This window comes from Polypterus senegalus, chromosome 11, assembly GCF_016835505.1.
Source record: "Polypterus senegalus isolate Bchr_013 chromosome 11, ASM1683550v1, whole genome shotgun sequence".
In the NCBI taxonomy this organism is placed as follows: Eukaryota; Metazoa; Chordata; class Cladistia; order Polypteriformes; family Polypteridae; genus Polypterus; species Polypterus senegalus.
Window position 1 is genome coordinate 38753618 of NC_053164.1, and position 24575 is coordinate 38778192.

Below are 24575 nucleotides of genomic sequence, written 5' to 3' on the forward strand. Positions count from 1 at the left end.
TTGAAATTTGGTGACACTGCTATTATCATCCTAGAGGCATTTCTAATTTTTTTTTATTCTTTCTAATTCTGAATAAAAGAAATGCATCCCGCACTGCACACACACACACACACACACACACACACATGGAGTGAATCTTGTCTTCACTGCAAATCTTTAAGTGTTAATTAACATCTACAATCACATCCATGGGAGTTGCAAACATTAACATCAATGAGGATGTTACGCGTTGCATTCATTTTAGGGTTTCCTAAATTATTCAGCTGCCCAAACCTGTAATGAGGCTTCTTGTTTAGAAAGCCAGGGAAACCCAAAAATCGTCTTGGTATCCCCAATTACACTCTTAAACATAAAGATGTCAACAGGAGCGGACTGGGTCTCAAAACCGGCCCAGGCATCCTTCAATGAGTGAGATGATGAGGTCGACAAACTCGGCCCATTATTCATTGTAATTTTCTTAAAATTTGTGATGAGTACGCGGTTCGCTACTTGCTATGAGCCTATGATATGAACTCTATCTAAACTGTTGCCATACTTAATCTGTACACGGTTGTTTAGACACAACTTAAAATTTGAGGACATGCTTAGAAATAAAACTTAATGAAAAATAAAACATTAGTAACACGGCTTAACATGTTATTAGAGTACATGTCTAATGTCAACTGTCACGTCCAAGTGCCAGTACCTTGTAGGCTATAGCTGCTCATTTACAATGGAATAAACTATAACTGAGGTTATAATGAAAACCTCACATGATTGAAATGTTCTATTAGCTTAACGATAAACTATAAATGTTCTGTCCTAATATGAAAAATTCCTATCCTGTGCTTTATAACTTTATTTCATCATACTAATAATTGCAGTTGAAAACCACTAATTATAGCTCACGCCGACGACCAGAGAACAATAAAATGCATAACACATAATCTGAAATAATTATTAGTACCGAAGAATTTAAATACTAGATATGAGATCAAATGAATTGCAATAATATATATGTTAACTGAATGTAGCGGTATCGAAACAGAAATCGGCTAAAGGCAGTTTTAACCAAATTTTTCGCTGCAGCGTACTGACAACTAAAACAACATGATGACGTAATACAGTATATTATATAGGACTATTTAAATCGCAGTACCAGACAGATCATGTTTAGTAGTTTAGAAAATTAATTTTATTGTCAAACAGTAACCAAATGCCCTAATGGCATGGGTGTCAGAGCAGTTCTTCAAGGCGACACCATATTGAAATAATTTTTGGTTCCCAAACGACCCATCCACATGAAGATTCCAGAATGAGTCTTAATTTAATGAGATCCATAGCAGGCTCCATACAGAAAATAGCCATGAATAGATAGTAACAGGTGGGTCCTGATTTTAAAAGGACTCTAGCGGCGTACAGTACAGGCTATATCCAGCTTTTCTTAATCTGTTAGCGTCCTATAGTCTATATCATACATTAAATATTTCTGGATTTTCCCCCATTAAGAAGTTTTTCAAAGCTCAAAGAACAACTTCATATACAAAGAACCCATCCCAGAATCAAATGTTGCTTTATTAAGCAATACCTCTAAGAGAAACCACACAACCAGGAAACGATAAAGTACCATTAAAGAGCCAATGTTTTTGAGACTGTACTTTACAATAAACCATGGCCAAACATGTGAAATGTTACATTAGTACCGTGGAACTGCAGGGGTGCTCCAGCTGCCCCAACCTCGACACAAACAGGCAGAGACAGAAATTTAGCACAGCACACATTTATTTACACAGGGGAAGCGTCTCCCTCGCTTCCCTCATCAGCACAGTACATCATGCACCAAATACACAGTCGCTTCTTCTTCTCCTTCTTCATCTTCTCTGCCTGCACTCCTCCTTTTGGTAACTTCGTCCCTCTTCTTCCCAACTCTGACCAGCAGAGCCTGTGAGTGTTCTATGTGGTTCATTAACCACCCATGAAATCACCCCCAGGTGTGGTGAAAGCTCCCTACAGCTCCCCCTGGCTGCCCACACAGAACCCAACAGGGCTGTGCCACACTCCAAATCCCAGCATTCCCTGTGGGCTGCCCTCTAGCATTCCAGGGAAGGTAGTGCCCTGCCGATGCTCTCTCCCCTGGTCCTTCCTTTCAGCTGGTGTCCCATCCAGGTAATGGCCATGGCCGCCCATCACATTGAATAATCAAGCAAGTGTGGTGTAGTGGTTAAGGCTTCTGACATCAAACCCTGAGGTGGTGAGTTCACATCCTCTCATTGACACTGCATGACCCTGAGCAAGTCACTTGACCCACTTGTACTCCAATTGGAAAACCAAGAGAAATGTAACCAATTGAATCATAAATGTTGTAAGCTGCCTTGGGTAAAGATGTCAGGTAAATGTATATATAATTTTGACAGGGAATGATAACACTACCTTACGTTGTATATTTGCAGTGCTTGTATTAAAAAGACACTTTATAGAAAACAAATAAATAAATTGTAATTAAGCTGAAGTATTTTTGCATATATTGAAGGTTCAGACGTGTTCAGAGTTTAATCTCAGAAGCCACAGGGGTCTCCTGATAGTTTCAGTTTGGCTTTCTTAGGCATCTCTTTAGGTTGAGTATAGCGACTCTAAATTGGCCCATTGCTGAGTGTCGACGTCTGCACAGCTATTATGTAAAAAGATTTGTCAGCAAAAAGAGTTTGTTATAGTTATGAGGCTTAATGGTTAAAAATGTTTAGATCAAACTCGTATTGCTTTTCTGGCATTAAGATTAAATGATTTAAAAGATGGTTGGATGTATTAACTTGCATGAAAAGATTTTTTCACATGCCTATACTGTAGATGGCGTTAACTCCATTATGAATTTTCATTTACCACAGTAATAACTCATTTTTATTAAAATTTAATGTTTGGAGTTTGGCTCCATCTACTGTTTCAATTTTCCTTTATCATCTGTCCATAGTTTTCACATCCCACTTATCCAGATCAAGGCTGGATGAAGTAAAGATGTATGCTGGATGAAGGCATGAAGCATCCAAGAACAGGGTGTCAATATACGCATCCCGCTCAAGATGTATTTACACACATAACTAAGTGCCAGTTACTGATACTGGCCAGGACCTCCCTTTGCTGTCCAAATAGACCAATTCTTTCTGACATGGATAACACAATATTCTTTTGAGATTCTGGTCCATGTTGACATGATTGCATCAAGTAGTTTTCAGACATTTATCAGTTGCACATTCATGCTGCAAATCTACAAACCACATTGCAAAGGTATTCTATTGGATTCATATCTGTTGACTGCTAAGGCCCCTGAAGAACACTGAACTCATTATCATGTTCATGAAACCAGTTTGAGACATTTGCTTTGTGACATGGTGTATTGTCATGCTGGATGAAGCTAAGATTGGTAAACTGTGACCATCAAGGGATTCATGTACTCCACAAAAATGCTCAAATAGGTCATGGCATTCAAGTGCTGATTGATGGATATGAATGGGCCCAAAGTGTTCCAAGAAAACATTCCTTACACCATTACACAGCCATCACCAGCCTGGATGGTTGGCAAATGGCAAGATGGATTGCAAGGATTCAGGCTGTTAGCTCCACATTCTGACCCTACTATCTGTGTATCTCAGCAGAAATTGAGTTTCATCAAATCCAGTGTTTTTCACGGCTTCATCTGTCCAGTTCTGATGAGTCTATGCCCACCGCAGCCTCCGCTTTCTGTTATTTGCAGATAGGAATGGAACCTGATGTGGTCATCTGTAATTGTAGCCCATCCACCTCAATTTGCGATGAGTTGTGCATTTTGAAATGCTTTCCTGCTGACCAAAATTATACAGCATGGTTATTTGACTTACCATAGACTTTCTGTCAGCTTGAACCAGCCTGGCCATTCTCCAGCAAATAAACTGACATTGGGCCAGTGTAGGCCCAATGTGGGAAAACATATTGACCCTCTGTGGGCAGTCAGTGATGGGATTTGTACATCATGGCAACATTGGCCCATGGGCAAGCAGACAAGGAGCCCAATGTTGGTCATGAACCTGACAAAAAGCACAAATCTTGGTCCATACATCCATTTTCTGTATCCACTTAGGGTAGGGTTGCTACCTGGAGCCTATCCCAGCAAGCAATGGGCACAGGCAGAAACAGCTACTGGAGAGGGCCCATCACAGGGTGAACACTCCCCCACACATAGCATAAGGCCAATTTAGCACCACAGGCCAGCTAACCTGCATGATTTTGGAATGTGGGAGGAAAATAGAGCACCTGGAGGAGACTAACATGGACATAAGGGAAACATGCAGACTCCACACAGGGAAGACTAAGGATGTGAACCCTAGTCTCCTTACTGTAAGGTTGCAGGGCTACCACTGCACCACCCCTTACTGGTAGGTTCCTTTAAACGTTTTTTAGTGTTTAGTTATTTTTGCTTATATTACTTGAATTAGGTGTAATAGTGAAGATTTACAATTTATAATTAGCAAGAAAATGAATTAAAAAACACAATACTAACAAGGCTTTGAACTATTTATTTTTACAAAACCAAAAAATGCCTTTGCATTTATTGTTACTGGTCCAGCATTTTTTTTTTTTTTTGCGGTGTTATAACAGCACCAAAGCATCACAAATAAAACATTTAAAAAAATGGTATCATTTTAGCTAATATGAAATGACTAGCCATGTGCGCCCAACTACGTTGCGCATGTTAAAGTTTTCTGTGAAGGACTCCCTGTTTAAACGCGGCTGCCAGTCGTGAACTGGGCCCTTCGTCGCACAGCATTATGACTTTTTATAAGGGAAACAAAATTACAAAAGAAAACCCTTGGATATTGATTCGATAGGAACGGCCTACTCGGAATCACTGTCTGAATAGTAATTATGTGGTGGTGTAGGAGCATTTCTGCTTCTGTCCGTTCACAGTCCGTCTCGTTTTCACGACACTGTCGTTTCCTCTCACGATCTCATCTCAACCTTTCTCCAATCTCGCAGGTTGCTTTGTGGCAATCCAAAGAGTAAGGCAATATACATGGAGCAATGGCTATAAAAGGGGGACACATAGGTATCCAGGCTCTTTAAAGCATCAATAGGGATCACTTCACTGACATGTGAGCAAGCCACGGTACAACTGTGAGACGCGCAGCACTCGCCGGCTACAATGTAACAATACTAATTTCTGGAATGTGCTGTTATGTTGTCATTCATTTTACCCAATGTCTTTCTTTCAATCATATGTTACGTAGGCACGTATCTTTTATCTTCGGCAATCTCATTCTCTAAATAGGCCTCAGGAACTAACCAGCGTAACACTGTCCACCACCCCTTTCTTTATTCGGGCACATTGTTGACATCCGTCAGTAACGACAACGTACTAAACTGGAAGGTGGTCTACACATGCATGGAATTCGCGGACAAATATAGATCAAGATCTAAATGAAGATCTCTTTACTTAATTTAAAGCACAACAATTTGTTTAGTTTGAATGTCTGTGTTTTGAGGTGTGACTGGCGTACTACAGTCTTCAGTAGTATAAGCCTGGAGGAGATTCTTAATGCAATGCCTATGTTTTAGCTGTCTCTCTACTGCCATCTAGTGCTTCTTCTACTAATTCATTCACGCACAAACAAAGATCAAGATCCAAATGAAGATTATGTATAGAGACATTCCTTGAAGTCATTTAAATTTTTATTTATACTTCTAAAACCAAAATCTTAGACCCACTGAAAACACTAATACACTGCATCATCTTACTTTGCAACCACATTAAAAAGTAAGAATTTATGGGGTACTGATGACATTGGCCAGCATTACTAAACCATCACTGGGACAATGAGGGACTTATTGAACTTGCACTGCCAGTTGTTAACTTATTTTCAATCGATCAATCAATCAACATTTATTTATATAGCACATTTTCATACAAAAAAATGTAGCTCAAAGTGCTTTACAAAATGAAGAATAGGAAAAAAGAAGACACAATAAAAAATAAACATAAGTCAACATTAATTAACATAGAATAAGTAAGGTCCGATGGCCAAGGTGGACAGAAAAAACAAAAAAACTCCAAAGGCTGGAGAAAAAAAAAATAAAATCTGTAGGGGTTCCAGACCAAGAGACCACCCAGTCCCCTCTGGGCAATCTACCTAACATAAGTCAAACAGTCCTCTTTGTATTTAGGGTTTTCATGGAAGGACCTGATGATGATGGTCACGTAGACTTCTGGCTTTCAGTCCATCAATGTTGGTGCATCATGATGCTTTGAGTAGGTGGGGGTGGCGCAGGCCGCCACCACAAAGAAACCAGAAAAAGAAACAGAAGAGAGAGTAGGGGTCAGTACGGATTTTGGAGCCACTGTGAATAGTTATTATGATGAATTGAACATACAGAGTATCAGGATTAAGTTAAAGTGAAGTTATAAAAAGGCCATGTTAAAGTAATGTGTTTTCAGCAGTGTTTTAAACTGCTCTACTGTATTTGCCTGGCGAATTCCTATTGGCAGGCTATTCCAGATTTTAGGTGCATAACAGCAGAAGGCCGCCTCACCACTTCTTTTAAGTTTAGCTTTTGGAATTATAAGGAGACACTCATTTGAAGATCTAAGGTTACGATTTGGAATATAACGTGTCAGGCATTCCGATATATAAGATGGAGCGAGATTATTTAAGGCTTTATAAACCATAAGCACTATTTTAAAGTCAATCTTGAATGACACAGGCTACCAGTGTAGTGACAATTTTGGGCCAATAGAGGAAATTTGCTAAGGAGCCCCTTTTAGTAGCCCCCACATTGGGCCAGTGTAATATTTAATTGGGCTTACCCAAGTCTACACTGCCCACAGGGGGCCACAGCGTGCCTGTCCACTGTTTCTCCTCTAACCACAACAATCTTCAAATTACATTTCTGTCTGAAAACTTGCTGCCCATTGAATTTTTTGAGCGTGCTTTGTCTTGTTTTGTTTTATTTTGCATCATTCTGAATAAACTCTAGACATGGTTGTGAGTGAAAATCCTAGGTGATCAGCAGTTACAGAAATGTTCAGACCAGCCCATCTGGAAACAACACTGAGTCAAAATCACTGAGATCACTTTTTTCCCTCATTCTGCTGTTTGATGTGAACATCAACTGAGGTTCCTAATGCAGCTGCAGGATTGTATCCATTGAGCTGCTGCCACATTATTGGCTGATTAGATAATTGTATGGATGAGCATGGGTATAGGTGCTCCTAAAATTTGACCAGTGATGGATAGATAGATAGATAGATAGATAGATAGATAGATAGATAGATAGATAGATAGATAGATATTCGAAATTAGCAGGCAAATCGAAATTAGCAGGCAAATCAAAATAAAAGAAAAAGAAAAAAAATCAAAAAAAGGAAACCTGCTGCCTCCCAGTTCTCTTCCAGGGCCCTCACTGCGTGCGGGAGTTTGCATGTTCTCCCCGTGTCTGCGTGGGTACTCCGGTTTCCTCCCACAGGTTAGGTGCATTGGCGATTCTAAATTGTCCCTAGTGTGTGTGCGCGCTCTGCGGTGGGTTTGTTTCCTGTGTTGGCTGGGATTGGCTTCAGTCAATCCTGTAGTTAGGATATAGCGAGATGGATGAATTACCATCACGTTATGATATTCATTTTAAGCTTTTCAGTTATACTCGATGTGATCAGCACTATACAAAAAAATTAAATAAAATAATTTAAAAAAATGTTTAATGGAAAGTGTTTTATTTATTTTGGAGGATGTTAGGTAGAAATTCTAAATCATGCTTTTGTCTTTTGCTAATGTAGGAAAAGTAACTTACCATCTTGTAGTGTTTACGGGTCTTCTTCCAGTTAAAGTAATCTTTAAAGGAACTGCAAGGCTCCTTTTGTATGGAGAGCCAAACCGTGCATATATTGTGACGCTCCGAGTTTGTGTAATAATAGCCGATAGTCCAGCAAGATATATTGAAAGCAATATGGAACATCCTGGCGGAAAATAAAGACCGCCAGAGAATTTCGCTTTTAAAGGTTCTTTTAAAGGTACCATTGACAGAAATTGGTATCAAAAGGAAGAAGCAGTGATTTCATCCACAGAAATCAGTTAACGGCTTGCATTCATTAAACAGCTTACCATTGATGGACATGGTGGGCTTTGTAAAACAGCTCAGTGCGTGGTGAGCTGATTTGCCGTGACCTCGTTATTCAAAGGAATGCAAAGGGCCTTGAGATCTGCTAACGCTCTTTAACTAGTGAAATTACTTTATTATATCACTTTCCAAGAATGCATACCGTAAAGAAGGACTTAGTTGTAGAAATGAATGCGAAAATCATTTCCCATTTCCGTATTGTCTTCCGAAATAAAAAAAAAATCCAGAACCTTTCGGTGTCGGTAGTGTTTGGCGTGATATAACATACCGGAAAGGCACACTTACGAAAGTGAACCTGAATCTTTTTTTTTCTTTCTCTTAGAGGACATCAGCACACGACTGTATCAACGGCGCTTGTTATACTTATGGACTGTTAAATTCAAATAAGAAATCCACTTGTTCCACCGCTTTGAATTCGGCGATAAAAACATACCTGACAAAATTGTGGACTTTACTTGTTTGCACCGAGCTGTCCAGGGTCCTGAGCAGACGTTTTTTTTTTCTCTGTATTGAATCCATCACAATAATAATAACAATAACCCTACATTGATGGATTGAAGGCCAGAGGTCCACATGACCATCATCGTCTAATTCTTCTACTTGAAGCCTGAGAACCATGAGGACTGATTGAGATCATGTATGTTAGGTAGAATGTCCAGTGAGGGCTGGGTGGTCCCGTGGCCTCGTAACCCCTGCAGATTTTTTTTCTCTAGCCCTCTGGTGGTTTTTTTTTTTGTTTTTCTGTCCGTCCTGGCCATCGGACCTTACTTTATTCTTTGTTAATCAGTATTGCCTAATTTTAATTCTGTATTTTGTCCCTTTTCCCTTTCTTCATCCTGTAAAGCACTTTGAGCTACATCATTTGTATGAAAACGTGCTATAGAAATAAATGTTGTTGTTGATGACCTTGTAGAACTATAAATAATGGTGAAATGGGTACACAATTAAAATGTGAAGTTATTATCATACACTCTTTAAAATAAAGGTGCCAGTGTGGTTCTATAGGAGAACCATTTTTTTTCCACAAAATAAACATCCATGTGAAGGTTCTAGAAAAAAAAAAATAGATCATTTAGATTGTGGGCTCCATATATAAGCATGAACAGATAAGAACAGATTTGTGAAACACCAGTGGGTTTCTGATTTTCAAAGGATTTTTGCTGAATACAAGAGTACAGCCTGAATTCAGATTTTCTTGATTTATTAGTATTGTCTTAAGTACATATTTTAGCCTTGTCCCCATAATAAGAACCTTTTCAAAGCCAAAAGAACCAATTCTATATGCAAAGAACACTTCTCAGAATAAAAATGGTTCTTTGTCATGCAATGTTTATATATGGGACCACAAACCAGTAAAGTGCAATTAAAGAATCAATTTTTAATGAATAGATTTGCAAGCATCATACTTTACAAACACTAGAGGGCGCTAATGGTTTTCTTTAACCTCGTCCTCCAAGAGTCTGAAAACGTGAAATACAAGCCCCTCGTTTGTTTATGTAAGAGTGAAGTATTCCCTTGACGGCACTCCATCCTCGAATGACAAGACCAAATACAAAATGTCGAAAATTTTAAAACTGAGAGGAACAAATAAATGGAACAGTGTGTATTATCAGGGACACTTTTTTTTTGTTAGTGTGCCTTTTTGTCTTTGTTTCTGCATATATATGTTCTTGCAATGCAAGGTTCAAAAAGAACACGTTGCTTCATGGATCAGAGTATGACACTATGGGCACCATTTTGTAAACAGATGGAGAAGGCATCGTGTTTGCTGGATTTTTGATTTTGCAGAGCAATTCTCGATCAATTTGGAGAACTTTCAGTTGTTTTCGAGAGAAAAAATCGTACACATGACTTTGTTAACTATGTTCTGAGTGTTTTCTGTTGACTTCAGAGATTGTCTCTCTGCTTTCACATTTTATTTGGACATCTTGATCCTAACTAGACATTTTGCTCATGTACCCAGATTTGGATTTTGTCAAATATTGTTTTGTCTAATTTCTGCCAACATTGGAAAAATAAATAAGTAAACAAAGAGCAACCATGCAATCTCTTCGTGTTTTATTTTTCTTGCTTGCACATTAAACTCGAGACAATATTTCGTTGTTGACATGAAATATTGCAAATATGAAATGTGGCATGCCATCGTGTAATGCACAGATGTCGAACTCCGGTCCTGGAGGGCCGCAGTGGCTACAGTTTTTCATTCTAACCATCTTCTTAATCTGTGACCAGTTTTTGCTGCTAATTACCTTCTTTTGCCTTAATTTTAATTACCTTGACACAGGCCCCTTAGTTGTTTCCTTTTTCTTAATTAGCAGCCAAACAATAATGAGACACAGAACAAGAATCCATATGACCAGCTCACCTGTGCCCATCACAAAATATATGAAAATAAAGAAAGGTGGAGGTCTCAGTAAAGCTGATCTCTCAACTCACTGAAACACTGTGAGGGTGGTCTTAGAAAAAACAGAAAAATCAACAGTTCTGGAAATGTCTGCTGTGGCAGAATGACAGCACCAACAAGCCATGGAATTAAATAATGACTTTAGTTAACAGCAAGATCTGCTTGTCATTGTGAAACTGGTTGGAGTCTGAAGCCCCTTTTTAGCTGGTCATCTGTTGGCTCGTTTCATGCCTCATTTCTGTTTGGCTGCCACTTAATGAAGAAAGGAATCAATTCAGAGGAATGAATCCTTAAGAACAGGGCTATGAAAATGAAGGGAACAGGAGTTAATCAGCAGTCAAAACTGGTCACTGATTAGGAAAAGGGTTAGAAAGAAAACCTGCACCCACTGCGGCCCTCCAGGCCTGGAGTTCGACACCCCTGGTAATGTATGGTATTACTATGTGACTGAAATGAAACCCAAAGACAAACGAAAATGTCTTGTGTTGAAAGCAGGGAGTTTGAAAAATGAGAACTAAGGTGTAACGTGCGAAATGACTGCACTTTAGCAGATCCAACGATAGAGTGCTATGAAGGGGAAAGCGGTCGGCGCACAGCAGAGACACCGCCGCAGCTTGCATGTTTCACGCACACAATTGAAATCGCGGCGAATCGCAATGCTGTTTCATGAATGCACTGCTGCATCCGTTGTGTTATTTTTAATACCAAATATACCAAGGCTTGCAAAGCACAAACTTATCTTGGTACTGGAGCAGTTCTCATGATACACTCAAGCGCTATTCAGAGCAGCAAGCGTCAGGTGCTGTCTGCAGTTCTCTCGAGAAGTGAGAGGAGCGCTCGAGACGTCAATACACCTTCGCTGACACCGAGACAGAAATAGGGGCTGATTACGGAGAGGGGCAGTTATCCATGAGTGATTCTTGCATTGCCGCCAACAGAAGTCCTTTTGTATTTTGGAGAGAGAAAGCGGCCAAATTCCCATTTCTGGCTTTTCTGGTTAAATTCTACGCTACATCTGCACCCATTAAGTGACGGGGATATCGTCAGGGTTTCATGCGGAATGTTGAAATTCTAATTTTTCTTCAAAGGAAATATAATACAGTATAATAAGTTCTACGTAGATCGGGTCAGGACCCACCGCTAACAAAAACAAAGAGATACGTTTTTTAATGGATGGTTTTCCATTGAAGTACCTTTATATTATACAGTATAGGGTTGTTAATTGTCATTGCCATGGGCTTTTTGCTTGAATGTGGGAATCATCATGCAAGATGTCCTTTGTTATTCTAGTGCAGATATTTTATGTTAATACTTTAGTAGTCAGCAGAGTATCACAAAGCAGGGACGTTCTTAGGCATACACGAACTACGCATCCGCGTTTTTCTTTTTTGTCGAGCTGTGGGCCTGTGGCCCCTGTCATGCCCCTTTGTACTGCAGTCGTCTGTGCCAGTCCCTTACGTCGTGTGTCACGCATGGCCCAAGAGCGACTGAATGGTTTGGCATTAATATCAAATCCTTGTTTATTCGGAACTGATAAAGGATTTCGCCAGGATGTAAGTGCGGAAAGTAGATTTTTTACGTTAATTAAAGTCTTCAGGAAATTCAGTTCAGTCCATCTCTTAGTTCTATTAACAATGGTAATTTATCATCCAAACTGCAATCTTCACCTAAATCCCTAATAATATTGTCACACTGTCGTAACTTTGCCACATACACTATAGCAAACGTTAATTTTAGAGATTTGTTTCGGATTGATTCAGAGAGATCCCCATAAAATCATGAAATATCCCTATGTTACCAGCCTTTACCAAATACAGAAAAAAATCAATATTTTACCACTCTGCATACATACAAGCATACATGTAGGCCTACTGGTCATCTAAGGCCATTTCCGGACATTTTATTAGAACACCTAGAAACCTAATCAGTAAACCAAAGCTAACAACCCCCATTCGGTGCCTGCGCATTTCAGAACCGCGTAGGGCCCCCAAACTGCTTAGAACAGCCCTGCACAAAGGAAGGCAAGGCTGGATTCATGATTGGAAATGATCTGTCACCCATGCTGAGTTGCATTCCATAAACCCCAGGAATATTTACGATACACACCACAAGAAGGCTGAAGAATACAAGCGGAGCAGACTCTCGCACAAGACAAGTGGTCTTCAGTGGATTGTGGAGGGAGAATGCGTGTGTCAGTGGAAGATGATTAGGGATGCTGGACTAATAATGTGATATAAAGAACAACACAAAAATAGATGTGGCTAGCTGTCATACAGATACAGAGTGGGGTATCTCTGCAGCCTGGAGCCTCCAAGCTAAAGCCCCCAAGAAGATGGACTGAACTTAATGGGTAGACCTCACTATGTGAGTGAGACAAGCCTCCCAAAACGCTAATCTTAACCATAACCAGGCAGAGCTCTAGAGGCCTGCAGCTAGACTTTGTTGGCGCCCATTTGAGTCAACTCCACCTACTGGAGCTCCAGGGTGGAGGCCCTGGACTGCAGAGATATATGGTTGCTATACTTTGTGAGGCACTTCCTGTGGCCATTACAGTGTTAAGATGCTACTTCTTGCAGTACAATCTTTTATTGTTAAATAAATGTGCCTGTTCTTGGTCTTAACTGTCATTTTGGTATTGCCACAGTCTTTTCATCTCCATGTTCGTTACAATATTTAAGATTACTTTAATAAAAAAAAATAAACCATTCAAAAATTGCTAAAACTAGTGTATTTGTACCCTGATTTGAATTTCATTTGCAATGTTTTTTATTTATAAATATCTAATAATAAGTAACACTAGATATACAGTACATTTTGTTTTATGACGATTTCGTATCATGGGAATATTTTATCATGATGCCTGAATCACGATATTAATGACATTTTGGGATAAGTAAATTGTCTCATGCCTACCGCAGTATGTGCAAAACAATACTGTAAACAGAAAACAAAATGGATGACACTGACTTTTCTCGCTTATACAATTATTACCCTATCTGTTTGTCTCATAGGGTGGCTTTTCCTTTACAACGAAAGCTATAACCTCTCTGTTTCATAGGCCCCCCAGTCTTCTATTTCTCATTTTTGCTCTGCCTATTTTTGCTATGCACTAAGCAATTGAGAAAAGAAAAGTACATAAGCCCCTTGAAGTTTTAATGAAAAGTTTTAAATTACTTGATTTATTACAAACATTACAAATAAAAAGACATCCATATATACTGTACATAAAACAATAAAAAAACTTTCAAATATTTAAACCTTCTAGCATAAAAAATGAGACAACTACTTCACTAAAACACCGTTTACAGTTTCACTAGCCCAAAGTCTTAAATAACAAAGATGAAAACCCTTAATAGGAGAGAAACACCAAAAAAGCCAAAGCAAAATATTCAAAAGCAAGAAACCTTTACCTTAATCTAAGAAAAAGACCAACACAGAGTAGCAGAAATGAGCAAAGACAAAGAAAAGAACTCAATGCCTCATCTGCTTCAGAGAACCTTAAATGGGAGCCCAGGAACCTCATTTATAAAGCTTGAGTATACACAAAAAGAGGCTTGAAATGTGTGCAAGTAACTTCCCACACAAACATAGAGATTTTTTAAAACAAAGCTTTACAAATTAACATACATACTGTATATTTACGAGAGGACTGATCCTTGCGAATACAACAATTCGGAGAAACTGTGAAATGATGACACCCTTGATCAAGTAGGGAAATGCAGCCAAACCAGTTCAATGACAACTCACGTGTATAATAATTCATATCATAGAGTTGTTATTATCATGTGTGTTGATGTGGAAAACATATTACACCTCAAAAACAGCTTTATGTGCAGACTGTATTTTAGTTCCCTTTAAAGAGGGCCAATTTTTCGTCAGTTTATAGTAACTACCTGTTGTCACTTCTCCGGGAAATGGCCAACAAGTTAAAAATGTCTCAGTCAAGCACTACTAGCCAATGAAGGTTCTGCAGCATTGCAATTGTATATTTATGAGGTTGATTAGCATAAACTATACAGTATAATGATGTTTTAGCACACCATTCTAAGTGCAGTCATGTACATATATTTTTAGGGTGATTGTGATTTATAAAGGGTAAATTGTGTCAAAATGTGTGCACGCAGGTTTTATAAATCTGATTTATTTTTTGGCTTATGCATTTTCTTGTATTTATGGAGTGTACATATCTTCACACTCAGATTCATGCAAAGTTTTATAAATGGGGTCTCAGGTGGCTGTCCTAACACCTGCTTAATTAAGGTTTCATACGTCTAAGGCCTCATATTTTTATTTAAAAATGCAGATGTTGCTCTCCATTTTTGTCTTTCATCCACACTACTCTGGTATTTCCAACCTGCGAAAATGGGGCCTTTTGAAAATGCTCTCCAGAGTCGTATACTACTGAACACACAGCACCAGCATTGTGGTGTGGACAGGCAAAGATGCAGTTTTTTAAAAATGCAGCCTCTAATCTTGTGTCCCTTATTGGATCCTGCTCATCTGAATATCTCATTCCATGATTGGTCTCCCCTTATAGAAGGAAAATATATTCAAACATAACAGACATAGAAGTGCTGCTTTCCATGATGCAGGTTGCATTTCTTACTTGTACCGTCTGAATGCTGCATGCACACACAAAAGGCAAATTTGTTGGTCACTACAATTTTTTGATGAATCCTGTAGTTGGCAACATTACCATCCCTTCAAAGATTGATGGTTTTGGATAAGACATCTATGCTGCCTGAATGCCCAGTGTAATAGACAACTATGTCATATGCATTTTCACTTTTTTTAGTGTGGATGGAGATAGTTTCATAAGCAATGTGAAAATGCTAGTAAGGACAGAGTTTATTTTCAAATATTTACAATATCAAACAACTAATGGAGAGCAGAATGGTCTTGGCAGTAAGTGTAACTACTCCACAGCTCTGTCATGTTGGTTTCATTCCTCAATCTTATCATTACCTGTATTCTCCTACATCCATATGAAGTTTTTTGCAATATAATTTGATTTTGATTTTCATTTAACATATTTTATAAGTGTCTTCTTGTATTGCAAAGCCAAATGCTGTACTGTAGGCTACTTCATCAGTGTTGGTGTGTGTGTGTGTATGTATAAGAATGCCCAAGAATGAACTCCAGGCTTGGTTCCTTACATGCTGTCCAACACTGTAGTGAGAAAAGAGGGCTGCAGGAAAATATACTGACACCCCTGCTTCAAGAATCCACAGAAACACACACAGACACAAACACATGTTCTTCTGTACGTCTTTATAAAGGCCATAATTATTACACTAATTAGGTAGCTAACAGTTTGGTCGAATTAAACATCACAAAGCCATGGACCCCCTCCAGGGTTGAAGTTGTGCATCACTGGTCAAGTGGGTCATATTAAAGGCTGCAAAGAAATGCCTGTGCATTACCTGTGAAGAAGGTAAGAATGCATAGTCAAAGAAATAATGGATAACAATCATTTTGTAAATGTTACCTTAAATCATTTCAAACCTGTGTACAGATAGTGCAGAATTGTCTATGGATGCACTTGATGTTTATTCAGCTGGGCTGCAATTGCATTAAGTGACTTGCTTATGGTCAGGCAGTGTGGCAATAGTGGACCCATCCATCCATTTTCCAACCCGCTGAATCCAAACACAGGGTCACGGGGGTCTGCTGGAGCCAATCCCAGCCAACACTGGGCAGGGTGCCAACCCACCGCAGGACACACACAAACACACCCACACACCCACACACCAAGGCCAATGTAGAATCACCAATCCACCTAACCAGCATGTCTTTGGACTGTGGGAGGAAACCCACACAGACACAGGGAGAACATGCAAACTCCACACAGGGAGGACCCGGGAAGCGAACCCAGGTCTCCTAACTGCGAGGCAGCAGCGCTACCACTGCGCCACCATGCTGCCCTATAGTGGACCCTCTAAACTGTTAATTAATTTCCTGAACCTCTAAGGTATAGTGTCAACATGAATCCAGGCCTCCACACAATTGTATATAGAGAGATGAGTCTGCATGGAACAGAACCAGCAGATCCCCTATTCTTACAGAACAGCCACTAAACCCTTTGATTTTTAGCGACAAGGCCATTTCAATTCCTGATTGTCAAACCAAAAAAAAAAAATCAAAGAGAAAGGAATGTAAGCCACAGCACACTGATGAAAGGAAGCGTGTGATTCAGAAAATGGCACTACTGTGGGTACTCTGCATCTTGATATGTTTCTTATGGCTTAAAGGGATGTTAATTAAGAAATATTGAAACATATTAATATAACATTAATAAAGATGAATGAAAGAGAAACTGTACATGTTCAATGGTTCTTCTGATCTGTTGTCTTCTTATGTATGAGGCCTATAATGTCATGATGGGCCTAGTCTTGTGCTGTGATTCAAGTACAAAACTGACAACACTAGTCAACATTGTGTTATACAGACAGCAGGGGGCGACAAACACACTGGAATGTCTACTTTTTTTAATGCAGTTAACCTTGTTTAGTTTTGTAGACTGACAGAGACTGCACCCTGGACTGGGATGTAATCCATTAGCGGGTTCAGTCTTGCACACACATGCTAGGTCATTTTAGATCTCCCGATTAATGAAAAACATACAAGTCTTTGGGTTGTTAGACTGTGAGTGGGCACAACAGGAACCCGCATTGACTGGGGCTCCAGTCCACTGTAAGGTGTACTTACGCACACTTTAGAGCCACCAATCATTGGGATGAAAACTAAACTTCCAGGAGAACAACCCATGCAGCCATGGCAGTGATTGTGCATACTCCATAAAGACAGTGCCGGGCTAGGATTTGAACCTAGACCTTGGTAGCAGCATTAACCATCACACCTAGCAGCATGATAGCTTGTGTTGCATGGTGGGTGGACATGCAAGTAAGAATTGTTCACATGCTACTACTAAATGTTCAAAATACAAATCAAGATAATTTATTCAGACATACTCATAGAGTACTGAGGTTGTTGTTGTCCACATGTTTGTTTAGTACGACCAGAAGTTGTGCTGTCCTTTTGCACCTAAGTACATCATTTTGTCTTTATTAGAACATCAGATCTGAAAATTAAACACATGTGCCCAAAATGCTTTGAAAAACATTTCCGGAAACTGAAACTTTTTTTTGTTCCTGATACTCATGCAGACAGCATGAGACAGTCAGAAGGCTGGCAACAATGAGGCAGTCTGGTTTTATTCTTCCATAGCTTCAGGGGTTACATATCACACAGGGGTGTAAACACTAAAGAATATACAAGACAGATAATTACTAGTTTTGAAATGGCTGACAGGAACTTCTGGCCTGGAAACACCTTTACCCAAGGTGAGTCACAATCACAGAAGATGAGGCTTTGCTCCTTGTGACTATGTGTCATAGGTGGAATAAGTTGGTAGTTTGGTTGAACATTGCTCAGGAGGTGAAGGCTAGTAATGACTTTATCTTTTAAACTGACACTCTTTGTCCAATTGTTAAAGGTCAAAAATATGGCAAACACTACATGAAAATCGAGAACTCATTGAATGATGTGTTCTAATGGGGGCAGAACAATATTCTTAGAATTAGAAAACTTAAATGTATTTATCAGGCTCCAATCCAAGGTAGCCTACAAATCTGAACAACTGAAATTGTTTTCACAGTAATGTAATTTGGGTACTGAATCCACAACTTTATGCTATACAGTTCAACACCTTAGTCAAAATACCCTATTTCTTAACTAGTAGCATGGGTCTTCAGGCCTAGGAAAATATTTAAATACAAAATACTGTGTACACACCTCAACTTGTCGCATTGCTTCCTCTTTTTTCATAGTTTTGCGTATGACTCTCTTTAATGATAGCAGTGTTAGCCTATGGAAAATCCATACGGCCCATACAATGTGGTTCACAGAGTTGTTTGTGGCTGTGGCGCTAGGCCAGCAGTCTAGCCTGCATATCTGCTCTTTTCTGTGCTTTTCCTGTCCACTATTGCACATGCCCACACAGATCTTCCTCTTCTGTAAGCCACTGTGTGTGCCCAAGCTATGGCTTACTATCAGAAACACCAGAGGCTTCATTATGTCTGTGAGGTTGCCAAGCACCTCCAATTTTTTGCTACCACTGAACGTATCACATCATAAGATAGATAGATAGATAGATACATTATTAATCCCAAGGGGAAATTCACAAAAGCTTTTGATGAAGACTAACTTCAATACTCAAGGCCAGTTGGTTCATGAGAGATGGACAGCCCTTAGCATTACATATAAATAGATACATATATAGTATGTGTGTTCACACTATAAGACATCCCATGATAATATCCTCACATTACAATAGTTTCTTCAATGTACACATAGGCAATTAAAGTGATATGTTCATAACTCCATATCAAATAAGTGCTGGGGACTGAGCCAGTGCCCTTATTTCTTAGTCCAAACCATTAACCTTTAGGTCACCTTCCCTACTAACAGGGTGCACTGCAACTGAGTCCTTGATGGTATCTCTTACACCTGTCTGAATGACATGTCGGGCAAGAAGGCAATCTTCCAATCAGTTTTTGAGTTTCTAAAGGCCATGTCACACTACACCCTTTACAGTAAGTTTCAGTTGCAGACTTCACTTGCATAATATTAATGAGCTGAAGGCGATCACAGCACACGCTCGTGACTACCAGTCACACAGTCTGACACACCCAGTAACTCAGTCCAACCAGTCTGCGACTCATCCCAACAAAATGTAAGTCATAGGAGCAGGCTTATGTGCATGTAAGAGCTGATGACCAATGAGTGCTCACCTAGAAGTGCAGTGCATATACCGCTATGTGGGTATGAGGAAAAAAGAGTGTGAGTATTTTGAACCTGGCAAATAAAAGAGGGACTGGTATGACTGATGTTTTGTGTTTTATGTGCCACAACAAAACGGGAAAAAGGGCACAGTCTGTACCTGAACTTGGTGTACCTGTAAAGCCGTCGTACAGGCACTGGCACCTCCACAAAGCATGTTACTGATTGACAGAAAAAAGGGGTGAGCTTGCAATGATTTGAAAATTTGAAACAGTACTAGAAAGTTGTTATGCAGTCATTTAATTTAACATATGTTAAAATTAATGATTGTGTATTCTGGAATACTCTGGCAAAGAGATTAGCAACTACAGCTGTCATGGTTGACGTCCCCTCTGACTATCCATCTATCCATCCATTATCCAACCCGCTATATCCTAACTATAGGGTCACGGGAGTCTGCTGGAGCCAATCCCAGCCAACACACGGCGCAAGGCAGGAAACAAACCCCGGGCAGGGTGCCAGCCCACTGCAGGCCACGCACACACGCACACACACACACACACACACACCAAGCACACACTAGGGACAATTTAGAATCACCAATGCACCTAGCCTGCATGTCTTTGGACTGTGGGAGGAAACCAGAGTACCCGGAGGAAACCCATGCAGACACGGGGAGAACATGCAGTTATTTCTTATATTCTGTAAGTGCCTTGAGCATGGGAATGGCTATATATAAATAAAATGTATTATTATTAACATGCAAACTCCTCACAGGGAGGACCCGGGAAGCAAACCTGGATCTCCTAACTGCAAGGCAGCAGTGCTACCCACTGCACCACCGTGCCGGCCCCCCTCTGACTAGAATTTGTATAATGTGACTTTGGCTTAAGGCATGGTGGGCACATCACTTCATTTAGAAGTTTTAGAAAAAAATTAGGATGTAGCTGCTGCGTAATTTGTTCAGTACTTAAAGCATGAAGAGATTATAAATTTAATTTAGTAATGAATACAAATTGATTCATTTTCTAAACTCCCTTCCTTCAATATGAGATTTTAAACAGCTGAAGTCAAACCTGGGTTTGTTTATATGGTGCAAATAGATGGGAACCTTGTTCGTAGTCGACTGCTACCTTGAGCCACCTCAATTTTAAAATTAAACTAAGTAAGTTCAGAAAATGATGGATAAATATAATATTCTGAGAACGGATTTCAGAAAAAATCTCTGGGAACCTGGATCATTAGGGAAAAGACTGGCCAAATTTCCAGGTCAGCCTCCAACCCAGACTTTTTTTTTTTATTTAAAAAAAGCACTACAGTGTGGACTAATGTTGATAATTCTGGTGGATTTGCTCTGATGCCTAGTCTATCATTGGTGAAGACACATCTGTTTGGAGGTCAAGATGATGGCAACCTCCTCATATCAATGGCAATGCTAAGCATCACAACGAGATGCTGAGATAGCAGATAGATCATGGGTAAGACCTAGTAACACCTAATCTTAAAACTTTCTATTTTTATTTAAAATATGAACAGCCCAAAAAGAAGCACTTGCTAGAGCATGCCACACTAAAATAATGAATCTTTAGCCTTACTCTAAACTCTGACATTTGTGGGCCCTCTCTACTATTGGCATGTTACACTTTGTAGGAAAAACACTGACCAAACACAATATATTTAGTTAGTCTTTAAATTTAAAGTGGCCTGCCTTTTATGATTTCAGCTCAACAAACCAGAGATGATGAGGAACAAGGTTTTGTTATCAACATCTCTATTTGTTTTAGTGGTTGCATCATAGATGTCTTTATTGAAGTGATCCACAAAGCAATAAACACCTTTTAATTGTATACAGTATAGTGCCTTTCTCCAGTAAACACCCTTCCACATCACTGTACATAAAGCTACAGCACAATTATTTCAGATTAATTTTACAGGTGGGGCACAGTCAGTTTAAGTGACTCACTGATTGCGACATAATGAATCAGAGGTAAGGACTAAACCAGTAATCTCACTGCTACCTATTATTTATCGCAAAGAACTCCTTAAAGTTCAAGATGCATGTCATTCCCTAGTTAAAGGATATCTTTCATGTATATTGAAAATAATGTTAATTGTTGTCACAAAACCATTACTGAGTCTTTGGAGTTCAACCCAATCAAGATCAGAATTAATAGTCCAGAAACTGAAAAGAACTTGCAAGTTTTGAGTCCTCACATGTGTGGTCATCCTGCTACCATCACTCCATGAACAAAGTATAACATCATCCAAGTAGTCTTAAAAAAAAAACATAACAGCTTACATTTCTCTGCAAGTGTCTATAACCTTGACTTAAGTCACTGAGTATTCAGGACTCCACCATCAGAAAAAAAGTGAAGTGAGACTTCTTGAGTTAGCAGCTAAGTGGAAACCACTGAACACTAGAAAGAACAGTAATACTCATGTGAAATGCTGCATTACAACCAAGCTCAACATAAGATGTCAGGATTAATACTTTAAGGAAAGAGTGCTACACTTTGGGAAGTGCCTGAAATGCAACTAAATCACTGGTATTACTCTTTTTATGGTGATAAAGTAGTATTTGATTAAAGATTTGAGGTTCCCCATGAAGATGTGATAAAAGGTGTCAGTACTCACTGGTATGCAAAAAAGGTGCTGGTATGGTGATACAGTGCCAGAAAATGAAAAAATGTTGGGTTCCTGGAAAGATTCATGAAGAGATGATATGTTGAAACTGGAAGAGCTCACTTTTTGGGTAATGTGTCTGGTGGAAACAATGAAAATTGATATTAGCCTCTGACAAAATCAAAACATAAGAAATATGACAAAAGAAAGGAGACCATTCAGTTTATCAGGCCCATTTACTTATCAAATGGTTAAGCATTCTCAAAATCTCATCCAGATGCTTCTTAAAGGTTTGCAAGGTTTCTGCTTCAACTACATAGTTTGTTTTAAATTCCCACAACTCTTTGACCAAAGAAGTGCTTATTAGCTTAATTCCTAAATGTACTTCCCCCTTAATTTCAACTCCAAGTACAAAGTACCTGATTCACTGCTGAGCTGAAAGAATTCTGTTGGTGTTATTTTACTGTTGCCTTTAAGAATTTTGAAGACCTGGATTTAGTCCCTACACAGTCTTCTCTGCCGGATACTGAACAGTTTTAATTATCTGAGTCTGTCGGAGTAGGACATGACCTTAAGTCCTGGAATGTACAAAATTGCTCTCCTCTGCACAGCTTCAGGTGCTGCTATGTATTTTGTGAAGCGTGGTAACCAGAACTGCACACAATTATGAAGTACACAGCTCTACCAGTGTTAAAACATTTGCACTAAACTTACCAAACTTCAATGTGAATAAAAGTAAATGTATCTCTTTTAACGTTTGCTCATTTAATCGCTATCTATGCACAAGCTTAGTCAATAGCTTTCCCTAGACGACCGAAACACGCACGACGATAATGGCAGCTGCAGGCAAAATGTTCGCAAAACAACGCTATACTTTTTGGAGCACAATGCTTTAGCAAAACAACGAAATACTCTTCCGAAATAACACTATATAGCGGAATAGGCTTCCGTAAGAAAATGTACTTCTGTAGAAATTATACAACGTGTTTTTTGGATTGTTATTAACAATTACAAACAAAATATTTAATTAGCAGTGCCCACGTTATTTGTAAATTTTACAATTTCGTGCGACGCTTTTAATACTTTCTGGGTGTTATTGAGGATCACTAGTAAACGTGGATCAGCCGCTCAATCGGGTTCCAGTTTGGGAAATATCGCCAGCGTTGCTCATGGGAACGCTAAGCAACGTCATAAAAAATGGAGACAAACCGTTATATTTTCTTGTTGTACCGCCTGGGTTTCCATTTTGAACAGTTTTGAAAGACAAGAAAATTAAGTTTTGATTGATGTACGCTCACAACAATATGATACGTTGAAGTCAGAATTTGAGTGACATTTACCAAGGCAGCAATCCGATAATGGCTACTGACGCAAACCAGAGACTTCGCCGAAAATCCAATGAGCGTTCACCGTCATAATAAATCAGGTGCCAATCAAAGGTACCTTGAGAATGGACCAATCAAATTATGTTTAAGGCACCTGACCTAACATCGTTGCGCACGGTTCTAGGAGTACCTAATTACATTTTTCGCCTATATTACAGTTGAAGTAAAGTAGTTTGAATTTGTGCGGGAAGCTTTAATAAGGTAAGAGTATTATTAATAGCTAAAACGTTGAAGAAAAAAAAGTGTAGAACGCTAACTTTTACGAAGATGCCGAGCACACTTATTTTGAATGAGTTTCTCTTGGGCTGAACCCCAATGCTTTTTTTCTTCCAGCGCTTGACGCCACACTGTTTTTGGGCGGGCATTCATATTAATCACTAAAAATGGCGGATTTTATGGCTTCGACTATTCGCCTTCTGTTGTCTTCCCCGAAGCCAGTACAGTGTTTTGTTTCATAGCCACTTAAGCTATTTTAAACCCTCAATGTCGAAGAGAAAACCAGCTTGAGCGTGTTAATGCTTTGTAGAATATTACCTTTTTTTCTTTTATCCAGTAAGTTACATACTGTGTTATTAACATAAAAGTAAGAATCGTTTTTAATTTTAGAATTAGGAACGCAATAAGCTGTCCAAATGTTGTTTCCACTAGGAGCCGGATGATTGCTGGGGTAGGTTCCAGTTGCCCCAGTCCTGTATAAGTGGGCTTAGATGATGGTTGTAACGCAGGCCACCCCCCAAGTTGTAAACAACCCTGTCCACCTCACGATTGCTGTTCCAGTTGATATTCCTCGACATATTCTGTGTCCTGGCAACTAGAAACGCTTTCAAACTTGCACTTTCGTTTTTAATCAGCTGAGCGTGTCGTGGCTTTGGTATTTCGTTTTGTTTACATATAGACTTGTGTAAAAACAGAGTTGATAAATTTCGATTTCTTTGAAACTCGCCTTGCAAGAACGTGTGCGTGTTTCCTCACATTGCTACAACAAAGAGTCAGAAACTGGGCAACTCAGAATTCCAGAGGCACACACGTCTCAGACTGCAGCCCATTGTTCTTTCAGCCTTTTTAGTGACAGTTTTAAAAGATTAAAGAATGTGTGGTGCTTAACATGTTCAACACAGTGAGTCACCTTCCATATTTAGCACTATGTGTGATTGTAAGTCTTCCTTCTAAAGGATGGACTTGTACCAACAATTTCCTGAGATATAATCTTATTTTAGAAGAGCCTGTAATGATGTACAATAGAATTCTAAAGAAGGTCTGTTTGAATGTGT

The 24575-nt window shown here is 39.3% G+C and overlaps 1 long non-coding RNA gene across 1 annotated transcript; it reads right to left on the bottom strand.

The window, feature by feature from the left end:
* Nucleotides 1-15883: 15883 nt before the first annotated feature.
* On the bottom strand, nucleotides 15884-23329 carry LOC120539747. Its single transcript, XR_005635666.1, has 3 exons — nucleotides 23260-23329; nucleotides 21932-22058; nucleotides 15884-15939 (listed from the first exon to the last, which is right to left on the bottom strand). It is a non-coding gene; the product is annotated as an uncharacterized LOC120539747 (long non-coding RNA).
* Between the last annotated feature and the right edge of the window lie 1246 nt (nucleotides 23330-24575).